The sequence below is a fragment of the Amborella trichopoda genome, chromosome 7 (assembly GCF_054954075.1).
Source record: "Amborella trichopoda isolate Santa Cruz 75 chromosome 7, AtrichopodaSantaCruz75HAP2 v2.0, whole genome shotgun sequence".
Classification (NCBI taxonomy): domain Eukaryota; kingdom Viridiplantae; phylum Streptophyta; class Magnoliopsida; order Amborellales; family Amborellaceae; genus Amborella; species Amborella trichopoda.
This window is the reverse complement of record NC_142342.1, coordinates 32,672,522-32,695,191: the sequence shown is the minus strand read 5'-3', so window position 1 is coordinate 32,695,191 and position 22,670 is coordinate 32,672,522. Positions and strand designations below refer to the sequence as shown.

At 31.7% G+C, this 22,670-nt stretch overlaps 1 long non-coding RNA gene across 1 annotated transcript; it reads right to left on the bottom strand.

Annotated features, from left to right (window-relative positions):
• Positions 1–476: 476 nt before the first annotated feature.
• On the bottom strand, positions 477–20,672 carry LOC148781351 (uncharacterized). Its single transcript, XR_016058833.1, has 2 exons — positions 20,442–20,672; positions 477–1,280 (listed from the first exon to the last, which is right to left on the bottom strand). It is a non-coding gene; the product is annotated as an uncharacterized LOC148781351 (long non-coding RNA).
• Between the last annotated feature and the right edge of the window lie 1,998 nt (positions 20,673–22,670).

Sequence of the window (22,670 nt, the reverse complement as noted above, 5' to 3'; positions counted from 1 at the left end):
AAAGATGAAAGGATAGATCAAAGTAATCTAGAACTACTGGTTGCAAACCCCTCACTAAAATTAAGTGAGTATTTCGGAACTAATAGTTTCGAAATACATATCTTTTAAAAAAATCTAAAAAAAAACACAAAATAAAAGACATAGATGTAGAACATTAAGTAACCTACTAGAAATTAGGGTTGGCAACGGGTCGAGTCCAGCAGGACTCGGACCCAGACCCGAATAGATTTGGGTTCAGGTTTTGGACCCGACCCGTTGGGTCCATTTTTTGGACCCATACCCATACCCTTCAGGTCTTGGGTTTATTGTCACCCTCACTATGACCTTCTTTCTTCTTCTTCTTTTTTTTTTTTTTTTTTTTTTTTTTTTCGCCCCTTTTTCTACCATCATATACCTGTATTATTGGCAACAAGGTCACAATTACCCACTATTAGATTTCAAACCGTGTGATTTGTTGTTTAATAGATTTCAAAGTGCGTTAATTGTGCCTTGGAGACATTTGGAATTAAGCAAAGGCTTAATTTCCTTAGAGGAAGCCTAGAGCATACAACATTGTATGTTAGTTAATACATGACTTTTTATGGGTGATTTCGCAAAAACTCCTTAAAAAGAAAGAAAACTAGATTGTTGGAATAGGGTATGGAGGAGATGTTGAAAATATGGAGATGAGATGACATGGATTAAGAAATATAGAGCTACAATGCCTCCCCAAATTTTATGATACATGTGACCATTTCTTGAACTGACCATCATTAGAGGTGATGGGTATGGAGAAAAAAAGCTCCCTCCAGGTTTTAGCAGAGTAGAAAGCCAAGATATTTTTATAAAGAATGGTGGGAAGGATTAGAGTGGGAAACCAAAGCATCATCTCTCTTCCCTAACCGAATTATTCGAGAACCAGGGAGAAAGTGAGACTAAATCCGGCTTCATCGAGGAGAAAGAGGGTGAGACTGAATCAGATTTCATCAAGAAGTACGAAGAGAGTGGTCCGAAAGGCAGGATTTTGAAGTGGCAAAATGAAGGGTTGATGGCCTATAGCCTGCTGATCGAAGACGATCGCGATTCCAGGTGCACGCATATCTTTCAAGTGAATGTAACTCTCACCAATTGTATCGAATCACCAAACTAGCTTCGATAGTACATTCCATCCTCGAGTTTTTTAATACAAGAATGTTAATGGCCCCTGTTTCATTTCTTTGTAGGAGCTCCTTAATTTTGCAAGTTGGATCTCTCTCTCTCTCTCTTTGGATGTGTGTGTATCCGTGCCCGCGGGTAGGGTTCTGTAAACACAGGTACACTACTTTTATTTCATTGCCTGAACATTTCATCTATGTACTACTGATAGTAACATGTATAAGATTTTGGTGCTGTGCTAACATTTCATCTATGTACAAAATGATAGTAACATGTCTAAGATTTGGTGCTATGGAATCCTTGCACAAGGAGGATAGCATAGAACATGATAATTCATGGACTACAGAAGTTATAAGTCATGAAAATTTAAGATTCCAATACCCCTTCATGTTGGAAGTAATCACATTTGGAGCTTTGCAAGCTCAATGTGGAAATATTTTCCTCTCTGTGAGATTAAAAACAGAGAACTCTCCAAAGCCTGGACACAGGGTCTCCAGAGAGAGCACGAATGAATCAAATGTTGCTAAGGCCATTACCATGGCTTTTTCATGAAGGGGATTCAACAACATTGGACCCAAAAGAGGAAATTGGGAAAAATAGCTGATCTAAGTTCAAATGGAAGAGTGAATATTTTTGTTGCTTCGAATTTTGTTATTTTCATTGTCTTTTAAAGTCGGCTTTGGCCTCAAACACGTCCCTATTGCGAACTTTGTAGCTCGGCCGAGTCCCAAAGAATGTACAAAGACCCTAAAAATAGAAATACCTTTCCCGAACTCGACCAAGCTGGTTCCCGGACTCGACCAAGTTTTCAATCACTAGTTATTTCATTCACTTAAATATAAATATTTTTCCTCATTGACATGCAAGAGTTTTTAGGGGGGGTGTTAAAATGATTAAAGTGCATTTTTTAGAAATCATATTGGTTTATTTTATTTTGAGTGATGTTGATTATATTTGTAATTGTACAATAGGAAATTATGGACCTAATAGGTAATTAATAGTTATCGCTGTAAATAGGTAGTTATTGTTGTAAGTGGGTAGTTACTGTAGTAAATTAGATTGTAAAAACCTTTATTTAAAGAGATGTGTGTGGTGGGAAAATTGAGTCCAAAAGTAAGTCTTATATATCAATTTTGTAATGATTTTGTGTACTTCATTTTTTTAAATAAAAAAATATTTTTAATCACCTAATCTTGATGGTTGTTCTATGGTGAGTCTTGGGCTAGTGTGATTTACAGTAATTGAAAAGCAGATTGTTTTAGTATCGAGGCATCCATATTTCTCGACAAAAAATTCTAATACGACAAGGATTAGCGATAGGATTAGTGTAATCAACATCATGGCCTACAACAATGAAAAACAACAAATGAGTAGCTGATGGGAAATGGAGAAGGGCAAGGTTTTCTCCAAGAAAAAGTCTATAATTGACCGTGAAATCGAAGCCCAAAAAATGGTGAATGTTGTAACACATTATGTGCAAAATCAATTTTCAATAATTCTTAGATCCGTGAAATCTAAAAACAAAATAGAGCTTTAAAATTTTTAATTAAAATATTTCTGAAAAATTATTAAATTATATATACGATATAAACCATTTAACATTTACCGATTTTTCATTTAATTTAAAAAAGGCCCATCAAAACACACATGACCATAAGTTTGAATTGTTGAAAATAGGTAGTGTTAAACAACTGCTCCTAGGATATTTAGGTTATCATTGAGGTTTATGTTGCCGGAGCTATATTTTTCTTCGGGGTGTAGAGGTGCAGCCTTACGTTTTTTCATAAACCCTCGACCTTATATAAACCACAAGGGATAATGTGTTTTTTTAGGGGTTCGGTCTATATAAACTCGGGCTCTAAACAATCAAATTAGAACTTATTTTCAAATAGTATCAAAAAATATGGTTTCAATACTGGAAATCTTTGTGATAGCTTTATAATATATTTTTCGTCTTTTTTTTATAAAGTTTAAAGCTTCAAAAATAGTGTAGATTGACATATCTATGAAAATTTGAAAATCTTGAAATTTGACGGTTCAAAAATGCGTTATAAAATACACTATTTTCCAAACTTGAAATCCATTTTTTTCTCATTTCCCTGTATCTTAACGTTGAGATGATCAGTTTGAAGATATTTGGGAATCAAAACAACTAGTAAAATTTTTGAGGTGGTTGTTTAGAACCTTGGCTCTATCTAAACTTTTCCTTCTTTTTTTTTTCGAGCACTTGAAAGTTTGACCTGGTTTTGTTGTCCCTACGCATTCCTACTACATCCATAAAGTTTAAAACCGAACAATAAATTGCTTAACACTTTAAGCTTTATGACCTGTTTGGTTCATTGGATTTAGATTTTTCGGAGTCACTTTTTTTGAAAAAGCTGGGCAAATCGTGTAGTTAGCTTATAATTGATATTTATGGTGGAATTGATATTTCTATGGGATTGCTGAATGCTATCTAAATTTTGAAAATCTCAATTCCATAAAATAGGTGGAATTGACATTTCATGGAAATTACCCATTTTGTTGCTGAAGAACAAAAAAATATCAAAATTTTATAGAGGAAAACTATATCAAATTTTAGAAAAAGAAAACATATTAAAATTTTAGAGAGAAAAACTATATCAAATTTAAAGAGAACAAGTATACAAAATTTTTTAGAGAGAAAAACTATCTCAAATTTAAAATTTTAGAGAGACCGTACTAAAATTTTAGAGAGAAAAACTATCTCAAATCTTAAAATTTAGAGAGAAAAAGTATATTATTGGGAATTTGAAATGGCATTCTTTTGACGGTTTAGAAGTGAGCATTGGTGGATTGGAAATCAAGTCTTCAAAATTACGCATGGTTGGACTGGTGGAAATCTCGAGTTTCGCGCTCTCTAGAACCCTTGATCATTTTAACTCCGAATAGTCGCATTATGTGTTTCTATTATTTTAATTAAAATACGTAAATACTGAGAACGTGCTTCATTTCTAAGTATTTGTTGATCATTACATTCATTAGTCAAAATAAAGCTTAAAATGCAACTTATCGTAATCAAATAGATATATAAAAACATAATTATGAAAACTTACAGCGTTGTCAAGTATAAAAAATCGAGTTATAGCATTGTCAAGTATAAGAAAACGAGTTATTTTAGTCACATAGTTTGCTCATTTTGCTGACCCAAAGATTTGGCCCAACTCACTAAATTATGTGAATATCACAATGAATAAATGTTTTTATTAAAATTTTCACCATGCCTTGAAATTGAGAGGTCGACAGCCCTCCGATTGTATTTTATATATATGTATATTTATATATAGTGTCTTGATGTGTTTTCATGGTTTTCTAAAGTGGGAAATAGCTTGAGTTTATTATTTTTATGTTTAATCTTTTATTTGTCTAATGCTCTATTATATGGATTCTCAATGTGCCTTTTTTTTCTTTTTTTTGCAAAATTTGGCTTGTCAAATTTTTATGGTGAATAGAGTAGTATCTAGGTTTATTTGTATAGAATTTGGTGAAACTTTTGGTCCTTTATTTAAGGGATTGTCTACAAAAAAGTCATTTACTTTTTGTATAAAGAGGTCACAACTGTTCATACTCATTAAATGTCAAATTGGATGACTTGGGATGAGTCACAAAGTTCGAATTTTTTTTTTTAAAACTTTGTGTCTAATTAAGACACCCTTACAACCACTCATTTTCAAATCTAAAAGACGTGAATGATTATGATCACCTTGTACAAAAAGTAAATGGTCTCTTTATATATAATCCCTTTATTTAATTTATGAGTTCTTATTTTCTTAGGTTTTGAAATTAAAGTAGTAGTAACAATTTGTTTCTTAACAAAAGAAATATTGAATTCGTTTAAAAGATTTGGTATGGAAAATTGCAAACCCATCTCAATTTCTCCAAAACAAATCATAAGTTGATGGCCAATTCATAGGCCAAATATCTCTTCTATTGTGGGAACCGTAAGCCAATTTATGGAGTTCTTATGAAAACCTCATTTGTAAGAAGAAAGAAAAATTCTTTGATGTGCTAAGGGTTTTAATGGCTTCAATTCGAAGGCATGACTCACCTAGTCCTATTCGAGTTCAATTTGGATCAAGCGATAGATAAAAAGCACTATTTAAAAAAAGAAAAAAACGGATTGGTAACCCAAATCGCTCATATGGAAAAACAACCTAAATCGGTAGATCAGCATTCCGGATTGACAATACAGCCGAGTGAAGTGGCCAATATATATAGGGAGCGGTTTGTATAGAGCCTAGGCTCTGAACAATTAAATTAGAGCCTACCTTCCAATAGTTTTGAGAAATGTGGTTTCAATATTGGAAATCTTTGTGATAGCCTTAAAATGTATTTTCATCTTTATTTGTAAAGTTTAAAGCTTCAAAAGTGTAGATCAACATATCTATGAGAACTTGAAAATCTTGAAAATTGACGATCCACAAATGCGTTACAAAATTCACTATTTTCAAAACTTGAAATCCATTTTTCTCTCGTGTCCATGCAACTTGATGTCGAGATGATCGATTTGAGGATATTTGGGCATCAAAACAACCCCTTCTAGTGAAAATTTTGAGGTAGGCTCTTATTTGATTGTGTAGAGCCTCGGCTCTATATAAACTCTTATTTGGAATTCTGATGAAGCATTCTTTAATCTAAAGGGCATGACATTCCATTCATATTGTCCAAACGGGACATTAAACAGTTTTATATCTATCTTCTTCTTTTATTTGAATCTGTCTATAACTAGATTTTAAATCAAAATTTGACAAAATATAAGCATTTAATAATCTATCTAATAGATCTTTTTTATTAGGTATTGGATATCTAATCCATTGTAAAGCTTTATTTAATGGTTTATAGTTTATAACTAACCTAGGTATTCCTCGTTTTTTTTCAGTATTTTTATTAACATAAAAAGCAGTACAACTCCAAAGAGAAGTACTTAGGCTGAATAATTTTTTCTTTAATAATCCATCTATTTCTTATTTACAGAATTCTAATAATTGTATATTCATTTGTATAGGTCTTGCTTTTGTTGGTATTTTGGATTCATGAAAACCAGCTTCATATGGTAGATTTAATATATGTTTTGTCATTTCTCAAAATGCATTAGGAATTTCACTGCATGTACTCATTTCTATTTGTTGAGTAAGAATTTTTATTTGTTCTTTTACCTTATCTATTTGTAGTTTTTCTTCTATTATTTTATACTTAATTTCTTCTTTAAGAGAGCAAATAAACTTTTCTTTTTGTTTTATATTATCTTTTACTCTATTAATCTCCTTTAATTTTGGTTTATCTACAAATTCAAATATGATCGTTTTTCTTGATCTAGTTGATTCAATTCCTTTATTTGTAATTATAATTGGATATAATAAAGTAAGGAAAGGAACACCAAGAATAACTGCTTGGCTTAATCCTTTTACCATTATGCAAGGAATAGGAAAACAATGTGCATTATTGCATACAATAGCATTAGATAACTTATATTTTATTGTGGGTACTAATCCTTCATTAATGCAATTTAAATCTGCTCCAGAATCTACTAATGCTAAGGTTTGAAAAGTGTAATTGTTATTGATTATGATTTTGACTAATATAAACCATTTTTGAGTAATAATTCTATTTATTAGATTTACTGATTTATTATTTTCTAGTTCTTCTAATTTTATTCCTGAGGATTCAGGTTTTTCTGTGTGATTGAGTAGTTGTTCAAATTCTACTTCATCTGTATCAGTTATATTTTTTGAAACTTCACTTTGTAATTCTAATATTTTAATCCTATCTTTTAATTGTTGAATTTCTAGTTTAACTTCATTTATTTCCTTTTGTAATTCTCCTATTGTTTGTTCTTTTTGAACTAGATCTTTTTTGTTTATTCTTTTAATAATTTCAGCAAAATTATATTCATCTGGAGTTTTTAACAAAGGTGGAAGCTTATTCTTATTTTTGGTAATATTTATAAATTGGGTGATAGTTTCTCTTTTTCATCTGGATCTGTGATTTTCTCAATTAGATCTAAGATTAGAGTATCTTTTTTGGATAGCATATTGCAAAAGCAATCTTGCATTTCTTGATCAGATTCTTCAGAACTTTCCCATATGAGGTTTTCATCTTCTATATTTCCTATTAATGAATTTTCACTAGAACTATCTGAGTTACTTAATTCAGAACTATCTTCGTGATATATTTGTATGATGTCATATATTTTGTTTGATTGATTCATCTAATATTAATGAATCTATTTCTTTTTTAACTTTACAATTACTTTTATAATGACCTACTTTTCCACACTTATAACATACTAGTAATTTTTTCTTGCCTTTTTTATATGTTTGTTTTGGTATAAACCTTTTCATGAATTTTTCTCTCTTATGTTTTTTATATGGTTTTCTCTCTTTTCTTTCATATTTATATTTTTTCTTTTTATAGCTTTTATCTTTAGTATTTTCAATGTTATAACCAAATTGTTCACAGAAGTCTCCTAGTTCTTTTCTACCCGTAATCTTCTGTTTGTCTAATTGTTTTTTGAGTTTCATATCTGTGCATAAAGCTAATCCTTCGGCACATATTTCTGCGGAGAGTTCTCCTATTGTTTATAATGAATATGGTATAATACCTCCATGTTTATTTTTTAATCTATTTTTTACTTTCTCAGCAAATAAATATGGTAATCCAGCTATAAATTTTTCTTTCCAATGATCTAATTGGCTATCTTCCCTAGTTAATATTTTTGAGAAAAATACGTCCTTATACCATTTATAATGTGATAGGGTTGGATATTTAAGATTGGATAAAAGGTCTTCAGTTCTTGCTTCAAGGAGGGCTGTACTCCCCACAAAATGAAGAGTAATCGTATAAATAAGGGTATTAAGCGCATCACTTTCAGAGTATAAGATATTTTGATTTTGTTCATTTTTCACTGTCCATTGTCTGGTAGTATTTAATATTTGGTTTTTTGTATTCTCAAGGAGATGAAGATCCCACCAACTACGAAGCCAGTCAGTGAATCCACAAACAATAGCTTTGGCGACTTCTTGGTCATGGTTACCAACCTTTTTACAGGTAGAGGCATACATAGTCATATGCTTCATTATATCAAGTATTTGATGTTCTGACATGTCATCTATATTCCAATTGACTATGGTCCTTTCTGAGTAGGAGGTTGTATGAGATATAAGATCTTCTTCAAATTGAATGTCAATTGGGGTTGGTCTATGATGATAAGGTCTAGCTGTAGCAGGTTTCCAATTTCTTCCATATGCTATTCTTTGAATAGAATGGTTATTATTTTGGCTTTCAATAAAAGAAGTTTCTATATTTTCTATAGTATCAGGTATTTCAGGTTCTTCGGCTTCTAACTTTAGTGTTTCTGATTCTGTAATTGTTATTTTACCTTTACCTTTTTTATCTGGTTCAGTAATATCAAGTTTAGCTAGTTTGGATATTAATTGATCCATTAAGGTCTTATTATTGTCTCCAACATGGATTTTTTCTTTATTTAAAGTAGGAAGTGGTTTAAATAATACAGATTTCTGTGTTTCTTGTATTGGTGCTGGTCTTAGCATATTTTCGATTCTTAAGGTTTGTTTTCCAATAGATTGCATATATAAATTTGTATAATTGTCTTGTTCTATAATATGTGGGATTAATTCGGTCTTATGAACTATTTCTCTAGAAGTCATTTTATAAGGAGTGGCTTTTTTTTCTAATACGAGAGTGTTTTTTGTTTTTTTCCCATTTATAATTATACTTTTCTCTAGGGGATGTACACTAGATAATATAGAAAACCAATTACAAAATTGGTCGATACGTAAGGTACCCATTTCAAATATATTCCAAGTAGGATCTTTTGATTTAAAACTAGGTTATGCTATTAAGACTGTAGAACAATCTATATCAATAACTAGTACTCAAGAAAACTTTCAATTATTATCAGATAAAATTATACAAGTACATAAAAATAAAAATTAAAACTATCTACATATATGACTCATCCAAGTAGCAATTAAACCATTAACAAGATTAGGACTTAACAATTCAATATTCGTGTGTCTTCGCGATACTAGACATAATCAATTTAATGATTCATTACTAGGTATGGTTGAATCTAGTCTATGCATTGGTCCTATGTATTTTAACTGTTTCCCTAATTACTCAGTCTCTTTAAATGATCCAAACATTCTAAATGTCTTAACATTAAATGTAAAAACCCAAGGATTTGATATGATCCCAGGATCACAGTTGTTCTAATCTTTTCTAAAAATATACCCTAACACATAAAACATATTCATGCTTTATAAATGCAGTAAAACATGCAGGACTAGCTATATCTGTAAGAAAGATGAGTTTATTTCAAACAAAAATAAGATTTTTAGGACATAATATATCTCAAGGAACTATCATACCAATATATAGATCTATTCAATTTGCTGATAAATTTCCAGCTATTATCTTAGATAAGAAAGAATTACAAAGATTCATAGGACGTCTCAATTACATTGTAGATTTCTATAAAAATTTAGCAATAGATGCAAAACCTTTATATGACAGATTTAAAAAGAATCCTCCTAAATGGACTGACATCCATACTGAAGCAGTAAAGAAACTCAAACTTAAATCTAAAGAATTACCCTGCCTTTCTCTTTCTGATCCATAAGCTTTTAAGATTATTGAATGTGATGCATCAGAATTAGGATTAGGTGGAATACTTAAACAAAGAGTATATTCCATTGAACAATTAGTTAGATACACCTCTAAAGCATGGAATTCTACTCAACAAAATTACTCTACAGTTAAAAAATAAATTTTAGTTATAGTACATTGTGTTACTAAATTTCAAGGTGATATTCTTAGTTCCACATTTCTCATTCGAACTGATTGCAAGGCAGCTAACGATATACTTGCTAAAGATGTGCAAACCTTAGTGTCTAAACAGATATTCGCTCGCTGGCAAGCTATTCTCTCTGCGTTCAATTTTACTATTGAGCATCTTAGTGGTACGTCTAACCATTTACTTGATTTTTTGACACGTGAATTTTTGCAGGGGGGGACAACAGATCACTTTGACCTTGAAGAATTATCTTTAGGACTCATATTGTTTAATAAAAATATGACTACTAATACCAATCGTGGCAAAATGCCAATGGATATAGTTCCAGCCGGTTCATCACCCAGTTCATCACCCTCACCAACTAGAACCTTGGTACTCTATTCTCCAACCGACACAAATAGTCCAGTATATCCTATATATTCAAGCCAACCACTCCATCTTCTCCTCGAACACCATTATTTTTATAATGCTCTGTTCCCAGAAAACCAACAGTCAAATCTCAATATGAAGCAACCGCTTTTATTGATGATATAATCATAGAAGATAATCAATTGGCTGAAGACCCAAATATATTAGCCACACATTATCTCTGTAACAACTTAAACCCTTCTTTTGGCATAAAAACCAGAGAATGGTTTGAGATGATATTGTTAGAAACGGGTTCAGTTACTATAGCACACTATTACCAGAAAAATTCGAGAATAATATCATATTCAAAATTACAAATACGAAAAGTTATACATTTCAGTGAATGGGGTTCAGACCCTTCAAAGGGAAAAGAGATTAATATCCCAAGAATTCTCAAATAAGCATTTTAAATACTCCGAATTTATTGAAGCCTGGCACAAAATCCCTACTGTTCAAAACCATTACTACTCTCATACCTGGTTCTTACAATTCAAACTGCTAGTTACAAACCCATTCCAAAACAGGTTCAAGGATTGGTTCATGGTTTGGGGTTCCAGAATCTAAATAATGCCTGCAGCCTTACAAATATATGAAGACAAGATTATTGAATTTAATGGGAGCAATCCCAATGTTCATTATCATTTGTACTTTGTAGCAATATATCAAATACCATGGATATTGAAATGGACATATGCTATATCTCCCAATAGAACACATAATTATCAATATGTTTCATGCTTGGAAAAGCAAATCTCAGTAAAATGGTGCGACGTCTTTGTCTGCCACCAACTTGAGCCTGATAATATTTAGCTCAAACAAATACCTTTAGATCATATATCCATTCCACATGAAAACCCAAATAGTTTATCAGAATATATATCTACAATGAAAAAGAAAAACCCTCAAGCCACCAAAGCAGAATTGGAAAAAGAATTACTCAAAATATTTTCAGAAGAAGCTGAGACTGCCTAAATATATCATGAAGGATCAGCATCAGGGGACCCTGAAGTCCCTGAAAATATCGAAGATCAGGCCTATGGATGTTCGCAGAAACAAACACTCTACTGACCCGACCCGATCTAAATCAGCAATCACATCAGTAATAAAGATTCTCTTACCTGATAAGACGTCATATCAAAATAAAGCAATTTGTCGTGTACCTGCCACCTTTATCATAATAAGACATAAAAAAGATTCCCTCGTCAATATCAACCGACATAAAGCAAAAGCAGATGTCACCTGCCACCTTTAAAAGATTCCCTCATCATCCGTACAAGACCACCTATCCACTTTGAACAGGAAAAAGAAGATTCCCTGACCACCTGTCCACCATCCTCAGGAAAAAGCAGAAAAAGCATATTCCCTGTCTGCCATTCACTCAACAGGTCTCTTCAACTTTTATTCCTTACCATCACGACCGTCCACGTATCCCCTTCCTTAGCACCGACAAATCTCAGCGGATCAAGTGGCATCCAGATGGCGCACACCGAATGGTTCCCTCAAAAACCAATAAATCCCAATGTAATAAGTTTGAAGTCCGACGCTTATAAATAGAAGGCCCCTCAGCACTTGAGAAGCAGGGAGTGATCAATCGAATTGTCTTCTAAGCCTCCTTCTTCCTTCTTCCTTGGTCATTCTGTCAGAGAGCGAAGACTCTCTCTCTCTCTCTTCATTCTCTTCTATTCTCTTTTGTGAAATAGTAACTTATGTGTGATTGTAATTGGAATAACCTTCCAAGTTATTGTCCTGAACAGTGGAAAGCCTTTTGTAGTTACTGCCAGTGCAGATTTGAAGTACTTCCTGTCTTTCATATAGTTTGTTAGTTTGTATACAGTCTGTTATTAGTTTGCTGTAACAATCCATAAGTCTGTAACAGTAAATATATCCTGAAATAAATTTTAGTTTATGACTACTTGGTTGTTGATCGATATAGCTCCTTTCTCAATAATCTTAGTTATTATTTTATGCTTATACTTAGGTTATTTTATTCTGATAGTTTAGCAGGGATGATCTTGGTTTTATTTGGTATACCAAAATCATCCCTGCCAAACTATCAGCCTAAAATAACCTAAGTATAAGCATAAAATAATAACTAAGATTAATGAGAAATGAGCTATATCGATCAACAATCAAGTAGTATATGAAGATTCATAAACTTTGATACTAAAAACAATTCTAAATTGCATAACTAGTCATAAACTGAAATTTATTTCAAGATATATTGACTGTTACAGACTTATGGACTGTTACAGCAAACTAATAACAGACTGTATTACAAACTAACAAATTGTATGAAAGACTAGAAGTACTTACAATCTACACTAGCAGTAACTACAAAAGGATTTCCACTATTCAGGACAATTACTTGGAAGGTTATTCCAATTACAGTAACACATAAGCTACTATTTCAAAAAAGAAAATAGAAGAGAATGAAGAGAGAGAGAGAATAGAAATGAATGAGGAGAGAGAGAGAGTCTTCGCTATTTGACAGAATGACCAAGGAAGAAGGAAGAAGGAGGCTTAGAAGACAATTCGATTGATCACTCCCTGCTTCTCAAGTGCTGAGGGGCCTTCTATTTATAAGCGTCGGACTTCAAACTTATTACATTGGGATTTATTGGCTTTTGAGGGAACCATTCGGCATGCGCCATCTGGATGCCTCTTGATCGACAAAGATTTGTCTGTGCTAAAGAAGGAGATAGGTGGACGGTCGTGATGGTAAGGAATAAAGGTTGAAGAGACCTGTTGAGTGAATGGCAGACAGGGAATCTGCTTTTTCTGCTTTTTCCTGTGGATGGGGGACAGGTGGTCAGGGAATCGTCTTTTTCTTGTTCGTGGTGGACAGGTGGTCTTGTACAGATGATGAGGGAATCTTTTAAAGGTGACAGGTGACATCTGCTTTTGCTTTATGTCGGTTGATATTGACGAGGGAATCTTCTTTATCTCTTATCATGATAAAGGTGGTAGGTACACGACAAATTGCTTTATTTTGATATGACATCTTATCAGCTAAGGGAATCTTTATTACTGATGTGATTGCTGATTTAGATCGGGTTGGGTCAATAGAGTGTTTGTTTATGCAAACATCCATGGCCAGACTGATCTTCGATATTTTCAGGGTCTTCAGGGTCCCCTGATGCTGATCCTTCATGATGTATTTAGGCAGTCTCAGCTTCTTCTGAAAATATTTTCAGTAATTCTTTTTCCAATTTTGCTTTGGTGGCTTGAGGGTTTTTCTTTTTCATTATAGATATATATTCTGATAAACTATTTGGGTTTTCATGTGGAACTGATATATGATCTAGAGGTATTTGTTTGAGCAAAATATTATCAGGCTCAAGTTGGTGGCAGACAAAAATGTCCCACCATTTTACTGAGATTTGATTCCCAAGCATGGAACATATTGATAATTATGTGTTATATTGGGAGATATAGTATATGTCCACTTTAATATCCATGGTATTTGATATAATGCTACAAAGTACAAATGATAATGAACATTGGGATTGCTCCCATTAAATTCAATAAACGTGCCTTCAGATATTTGTAAGGCTGCGGGCATTATTTGGGTTCTGGAAACCCAAACCATGAACCAGTCCTTGAACCAGTTTGGGAATGGGTTTGTAACTGGCAGTTTGAATTATAAGAACAATGTATGAGAGTAGTATTGGTTTTGAACAGTAAGGATTTTGTGCCAGGCTTTAATATATTCGGAGTTTCTAAAATGCTTATTTGGGAATTCTGGGGATATTAATCTCTTTGCCCTTGAAGGGTCTGAACGTCATTCACTGAATTGTAGAACTTTTCGTATTTGTAATTTTGAATGTAATATTATTCTCGAATTTTTCTGGTAATAGTGTGCTATAGTAACTGAACCCGTTTCTAACAATATCATCTCAAACCATTCTCTGGTTTTTATGCCAAAAGAAGGGTTTAAGTTGTTACAAAGATAATGTCTGGCTAATATATTTGGGCCTTCAGCCATTTTGATTATCTTCTATGATTATATCATCAATAAAAGCGGTTGCTTCATATTGAGATTTGACTGTTGGTTTTTTGGGAACAGAGGATTGTAAAAATAATGGTGTTCGAGGAGAAGATGGAGGTGGTTGGCTTGAACATATAGGATATACTGGACTATTTGGGTCAGTTGGAGAATAGGGTACCAAGGTTTTAGTTGGTGAGGGTGATGAACCGGCTGGAACTATATCCATTGGCATTTTTCCACGATTGGTATTATTATTCATATTTGTATTAAACAATATGAGTCCTAAAGATAATTCTTCAGGGTCAGAGTGATATGCTCTGTCCCCCCTGTAAAACTTCACATGTCAAATAATCAGGTAAATGGTTAGAAGTACCACTAAGATGCTCAATAGTAAAATCGAACGCAGAGATGATAGCTTGCCAGCGAGCGAAGATCTGTTTTGACACTAAATTTTTCACATCTTTAGCGAGTATATCTTTAGCTGCCTCGCAATCAGTTCGAATGAGAAATGTGGAATTAAGAATATCACCTTGAAATTTAGTAACACAATGTACTACAGCTAAAATTTCTTTTTTAACTGTAGAGTAATTTTGTTGAGTAGAATTCCATTCTTTAGAGGTTTATCGAACTAATTGTTCAATAGAATTTACTCTTTTTTTAAGTATTCCACCGAATCCTAATTCTGATGCATCACATTCAATAATCTTAAAAGCTTCTGGATCAAAAAGAGAAAGGCAGGGTAATTCTTTAGATTTAAGTTTGAGTTTCTTTACTGCTTCAGTATGGATATCAGTCCATTTAGGAGGATTCTTTTTTAATCTGTCATATAAAGGTTTTGCATCTATTGTTAAATTTTTATAGAAATTTAAAATGTAATTGAGACATTCTAAGAATCTTTGTAATTCTTTCTTATCTAAGATAATATCTGAAAGTTTATCAGCAAATTGAATAGATGTATTTATTGGTATGATGGTTCCTTGAGATATTTTATATCCTAAAAATCTTATTTTTGTTTGAAATAAACTCATCTTTCTTGCAGATGTAGCTAGTCCTGCATGTTTTACTGCATTTATAAAAGCAAGAATATGTTTTCTGTGTTGGGGTATATTTTCAATAACCAGATTTTCTGCATTTGAATCTGCCAATAACCAGATTTTAAATCAAATTTTGAAAAAATGTAAGCATTTAATAATCTATCTAATAGATCTTTTTTATTAGGTATTGGATATCTAATCTATTGTAAAGCTTTATTTAATGGTTTATAGTTTATAACTAACCTAGGTATTCCTCGTTTTTTTTCAGCATTTTTATTAACATAAAAAGCAGTACAACTCCAAGGAGAAGTACTTAGGCTGAATAATTTTTTCTTTAATAATCCATCTATTTCTTATTTACAGGATTCTAATAATTGTGTATTCATTTGTATAGGTCTTGCTTTTGTTGGTATTTTGGATTCATGAAAACCAGCTTCATATGGTAGATTTAATATATGTTTTGTCATTCTCAAAATGCATTAGGAATTTCACTACATATACTCATTTCTATTTGTTGAGTAAGAATTTTTATTTGTTCTTTTACCTCATCTGTTTGTAGTTTTTCTTCTATTGTTTTATACTTAATTTCTTCTTTAAGAGAGCAAATAAACTTTTCTTTTTGTTTTATATTATCTTTTACTCTATTAATCTCCTTTAATTTTGGTTTATCTACAAATTCAAATATGATCGTTTTTCCTGATCTAGTTGATTCAATTCCTTTATTTGTAATTATAATTGGATATAATAAAGTAAGGAAAGGAACACCAAGAATGACTGCTTGGCTTAATCCTTTTACCATAATGCAAGGAATAGAAAAACAATGTGCATTATTGCATACAATAGCATTACATAACTTATATTTTATTAATAATCTACTACCATCAGCAGTATTTAAGATTTGTTTGGTTTTATCAAAATACTTTGTGGGTACTAATCCTTCATTAATGCAGTTTAAATCTGCTCCAGAATCTACTAATGCTAAGGTTTGAAAAGTGTAATCGTTATTGATTATGATTTTGACTAATATAAACTATTTTTGAGTAATAATTCTACCTATTAGATTTACTGATTTATTATTTTCTAGTTCTTCTAATTTTATTCCTAAGGATTCAAGCTTTTCTGTGTGATTGAGTAGTTGTTCAAATTCTACTTCAACTGTATCAGTTATATTTCCTGAAACTTCACTTTGTAATTCCAATATTTTAATCCTATCTTTTAATTGTTGGATTTCTAGTTAAACTTCATTTATTTCCATTTGTAATTCTCCTATTGTTGGTTCTTTTTGAACTAGATCTTTTTGTTTATTCTTTTAATAATTTCAGCAAAATTATATTCATCTGGAGTTTTTAACAAAGGAGGAGGTTTATTCTTATTTTTTATAATATTTATAAATTGGGTGATAGTTTCTATTTTTTCATTTGGATCTGTGATTTTCTCAATTAGATCTAAGATTAAAGTCTCTTCTTTGGATAGCATATTGCAAGAGCAATCTTGCATTTCTTAATCAGATTCTTCAGAACATTCCCATATGAGGTTTTCATCTTCTATATTTCTTATTAGTGAATTTTCACTAGAACTATCTGAGTTACTTAATTCAGAACTATCTTCGTGATATATTTGTATGATATCATATATTTTATGTCTGATTGATTCATCTAATATTAATGAATCTATTTTCTTTTTAACTATTTTCTTTTTAACTTTACAATTACTTTTATAATGACCTACTTTTCCACACTTGTAACATGCTGGTAATTTTTTCTTGCCTTTTTATATTTTTGTTTTGGTGTAAACCTTTTCATGAATTTTTCTCTCTTATGTTTTTTATATGGTTTTCTTTCTTTTCTTTTATATTTATATTTTTTCTTTTTATAGCTTTTATCTTTTGTATTTTCAATGTCATAACCAAATTGTTTACAGAAGTCTCCTAGTTCTTTTCTACCCATAATCTTTTGTTTGTCTAATTGTTTTTTGAGTTTCATATCTGTGCATAGAGCTAATCCTTCGGCATATATTTCTGCAGAGAGTTTTCCTATGGTATATGATGAATATGGTATAATACCTCCATGTTTATTTTTTAATCGAGTTTTTACTTTCTCAGCAAATAAATATGGTAATCCAGCTATAAATTTTTCTTTCCAATGATCTAGTTGTCTATCTTCCCTAGTTAATAATTTTAAGAAAAATACGTCCTTATACCATATATAATGTGATAGGGTTGGACATTTAAGATTGGATAAAAGGTCTTCAATTCTTGCTTCAAAGAGGGCTGTACTCCCGATGAAATGAAGAGTAATCGTATAAATAAGGGTTTTAACCGCATCACTTTCAGAGTATAAGTTATCTTGATTCTGTTCATTTTTCACTGTCCATTGTCTGGTAGTATTTAATATTTGGTTTTTTGTATTCTTAGGGAGATGAAAATCCCACCAACCACGAAGCCAGCCAGTGAATCCACGAACAATAGCTTTGGAGACTTCTTGGTCATGGTTACCGACCATTTTACAGGCAGAGGCATACATAGTCATATGCTTCATTGTATCAAGTATTTGATGTTCTGACTTGCCATCTATATTCCAATTGACTATGGTCCTTCTTGAGTAGGAGGTTGTATGAGATATAAGATCTTCTTCAAATTAGATGTCAACTGGGGTTGGTCTATGATGATAAGATCTAGCTGTAGCAGGTTTTCAATTTCTTCCATATGTTATTCTTTGAATAGATTGGTTATTATTTTGGCTTTCAGTGAAAGCAGTTTCTATATTTTCTATAGTATCAGGTATTTCAGGTTCTTTGGCTTCTAATATTAGTGTTTCAGATTCTGTAATTGTTATTTTACCTTTACCTTTTTTATCTGGTTCGGTAATTTCAAGTTTAGCTAGCTTAGATATTAATTGATCCATTAAAGTCTTATAATTATCTCCTATATGAAATTTTTCTTTATTTAGTGTAGGAGGTGGTTTGAATAATACAGATTTATGTGTTTCTTGTATTGGTTCTGGTCTTAGCATATTTTCTATTCTGAGAGTTTGTTTTCCAATAGATTGCATATGTAAATTTGTAAAATTGTTTTGTTCTATAATATGTGGGATTAATTCTGTCCTATGAACTATTTCTTCAAAAGTCATTTTATAAGGAGTGGCTTTTGTTTCTAATACGGGAGTGTTTTCTGTTTCTTTTCCTTTTATAATTATACTTTTCTCTGAGGGATGTACACTAGTAATTTTGTTTCCATTTTCTGTATCATAAGTTTTATATTGACTTTCTAATGTATTTATTTTTTCAAAATTAGGGATTGGAATATTTCTTTCTTTTAATAATTCTCTTAATCATGTAAAAAATCCTTTATTGTGTTTTTCTTGTTTTAAAGATTTATTATATTTTTTATGAAACAATTCTGCTAGTCTTGGTTCAAATCTTTTACGATACCAATTTTCTTATCTCTTTATTTTTATTTGATAAATAATCTGTTTCTATATATGCTTTATCTATTTTTCGTTCTTCTAAGACCATTACATGAATTTCCATTTCTGAATCAGAGAATTCTGAATCATTTCTGGCTTCTTTTTGTATTGGTTTATAATGAGGTATGACAATATTATCTCTTGTTCGTATTAATCCTTGAATTTGAGGTCTAGATGAACTAGATGGAGAAGAAAGGGAATATCTAGATGGTTCAATTCTATGTTTAGAAGTTTCTATCTCATCTTCATTTTTTGATTTTAAAATTTTATTTGATTTTGCAAACTTTATTTCTATATTACCATCTACATGTTGAATAATTTTATCAGGAATATTATTTGTTGGAATTTGATGATGAATATTGTCATTCTGGATTGACCAAGATTCTGGTAGAGTAATTTCTAACCATTTTATTGTTTTTGGGATAATTGTGTTGGATTTTTCTATATTGGTTTGAAATAAAATTGTTCTTCCTTTAGTATCCATTTGAACTACTTTAGGGCTTAAAGTATTCATAACTTTATAATAAATTCTATAAATAATTGCTAAATTCTGTGATTCTGGGATCATATCAAATCCTTGGGTTTTTACATTTAATGTTAAGATATTTAGAATGTTTGGATCATTTAAAGAGACTGAGTAATTAGGGAAACAGTTAAAATACATAGGTCTATTGCATAGACTAGATTCAACCATACCTAGTAATGAATCATTAAATTGATTATGTCTAGTATCGCAAAGACACTAATATTGAATTATTAAGTCCTAATCTTGTTAATGGTTTAATTGCTACTTGGATGAGTCCTATATGTAGATAGTTATAATTTTTATTTTTATGTACTTGTATAATTTTATCTGATAATAATTGACAGTTTTCTTTAGTACTAGTTATTGATATAGATTGTTCTACAGTCTTAATAGCATAACCTAGTTTTAAATCAAAAGATCTTACTTGGTATATATTTGAAATGGGTACCTTAGGTATCGACCAATTTTGTAATTGGTTTTCTATATTATCTATAAGAATTTCTTCCTTGTTTTTTATTTTAAGAATATTATTATTTTGAGGTAACGCTTTATTAGATAGATTCCTAATGAAATTTTCCATTATTAGGTTGAGGATGAGTGCTTTATTGGCTACCTCTTACGTCTTTTTGACCTCAGCGGCTCTCCTGGCATTAACGGTCTCTCGACTGGGTGCTCTTTAGCCTCAACTCTCGAACCAACTTTCTCTAATGGTAAATTTACTTAGGTTTCTGCCTAATAGAGTATTTCTCAAAGTAATAATTTTCTTAGAATAAATACTTAGAAAATTTAGGGATTGGCTCTGATACCAAATCAAACCAAGATCATCCCTGCTAAACTATCAGCCTAAAATAACCTAAGTATAAGCATAAAATAATAACTAAGATTAATGAGAAAGGAGCTATATCGATCAACAACCAAGTAGTATATGAAGATTCCTAAACTTTGACACTAAAAACAATTCTAAATTGCATAACTAGTCAAAAACTGAAATTTATTTCAAGATATATTGACTGTTACAAACTAACAAACTGTATGAAAGACTGGAAGTACTTACAATCTGCACCGGCAGTAACTATAAAAGGCTTTCCACTGTTCAGGACAATAACTTAAAAGGGTATTCCAATTACAGTCATACATAAGCTACCATTTCACAAACGAGAATAGAAGAGAATGAAGAGAGAGAGAGAGAGAGAGAGAGAGAGAGAGAGAGTCTTCGTTGTCTGACAGAATGACCAAGGAAGAAGGAAGAAGGAGGCTTAGAAGACAATTCGATTGATCACTGCCTGCTTCTCAAGTGTTGAGGGGCCTTCTATTTATAAGCGTCGGACTTCAAACTTATTACATTGGGATTTATTGGCTTTTGAGGGAACCAATCGGTGTGCGCCATCTGGATGCCACTTGATCGGCTGAGATTTGTCGGTGCTAAAGAAGGAGATACGCGGACGGTCGTGATGGTAAGGAATAAAAGTTGAAGAGACCTGTTGAGTAAATGGCAGACAGGGAATCTGCTTTTTCCTGTGGATGGTGGACAGGTGGTCAAGGAATCTTCTTTTTCCTATTTATGGTGAACAGGTGGTCTTATACGGATGATGAAGGAATCTTTTAAAGGTGACAAGTGACATATGATTTTGCTTTATGTCGGTTGATATTGACGGGGGAATCTTTTTTATGTCTTTTCATGATAAAGGTGGAGGGTACACGATAAATTGCTTTATTTTGATATGACATCTTATTAGGTAAGGGAATCTTTATTACTGATGTGATTGCTGATTTAGATCGGGTCGGGTCAGTAGAGTGTTTGTTTCTGCGAACATCCATGGGCCGACTGATCTTCAATATTTTCAGGATCTTCAGGATCCCCTGATGCTGATCCTTCATGATGTATTTGGGCAGTCTCAGCTTCTTCAGAAAATATTTTCAGTATATCTTTTTCCAATTTTGCTTTGGTGGCTTGAGGGTTTTTCTTTTTCATTATAGATATATATTCTGATAAACTATTTGGGTTTCATGTGGAACTGATATATGATCTAAAGGTATTTATTTGAGCAAAATATTTTCAGGCTCAAGTTGGTGGCAGACAAAGACGTCCCACCATTTTACTGAGATTTGCTTTCCCAAGCATGGAACATATTGATAATTATGTGTTATATTGGGAGATATAGCATATGTCCATTTCAATATCCATGGTATTTGATATAATGCTACAAAGTACAAATGATAATGAACATTGGGATTGCTCCCATTAAATTCAATAAACTTGTCTTCAGATATTTGTAAGGTTGCGGGCATTATTTGGGTTCTGGAACCCCAAACCATGAACCAGTCCTTGAACCAGTTTGGGAATGGGTTTGTAACTGGTAGTTTGAATTATAAGAACAATGTATGAGAGTAGTATTGGTTTTGAACAGTAAGGATTTTTTGTCAGACTTCAATATATTCGGAGTATCTAAAATGCTTATTTGGGAATTCTGGGGATATTAATCTCTTTGCCCTTGAAGGGTCTGAACCCCATTCACTGAATTGTAGAACTTTTCATATTTGTAATTTTGAATATAATATTATTCTCGAATTTTTCTGGTAATAGTGTGCTATAGTAACTGAACCCATTTCTAACAATATCATCTCAAACCATTCTCTGGTTTTTATACCAAAAGAAGGGTTTAAGTTGTTACAGAGATAATGTGTGGCTAATATATTTGGCTCTTCAGCCAGATGATTATCTTCTATGATTATATCATCAATAAAAACGGTTGCTTCATATTGAGATTTGATTGTTGGTTTTTTGGGAACAGAGGATTGTAAAAATGTTCGAGGAGAAGATGGAGGTGGTTGGCTTGAATATATAGGATATACTAGACTATTTGGGTCAATTGGAGAATAGGGTACCAAGGTTCTAGTTGGTGAGGGTGATGAACTGGGTGATGAACCAGCTGGAACTATATATATATATATATATAGTTTGTCTAGAGTTAACAACCCATCAAAATACAAAAGTTCAAATTAGAAGAGGTTGTGATGGGTGTATTTATAAAAAATTAATCATTATTTTTTTATTAAAAATTATTTAAATAGGTAACTTTACCATTAAACAAGGACAAATTGTGAAGTTTAGAATATCCTATATATATATATATATATATATATATATATATATATATATATATAAGAAAAAAAAAAAAAAAAGAACAAATACTATTTAAAAATTTAAAAAAAAGATCAAAATCTGGCTAACTCCTTGAGAGAACCGGCCAGTTCTTAACAAGCACATGTTGCTTCCCGATGT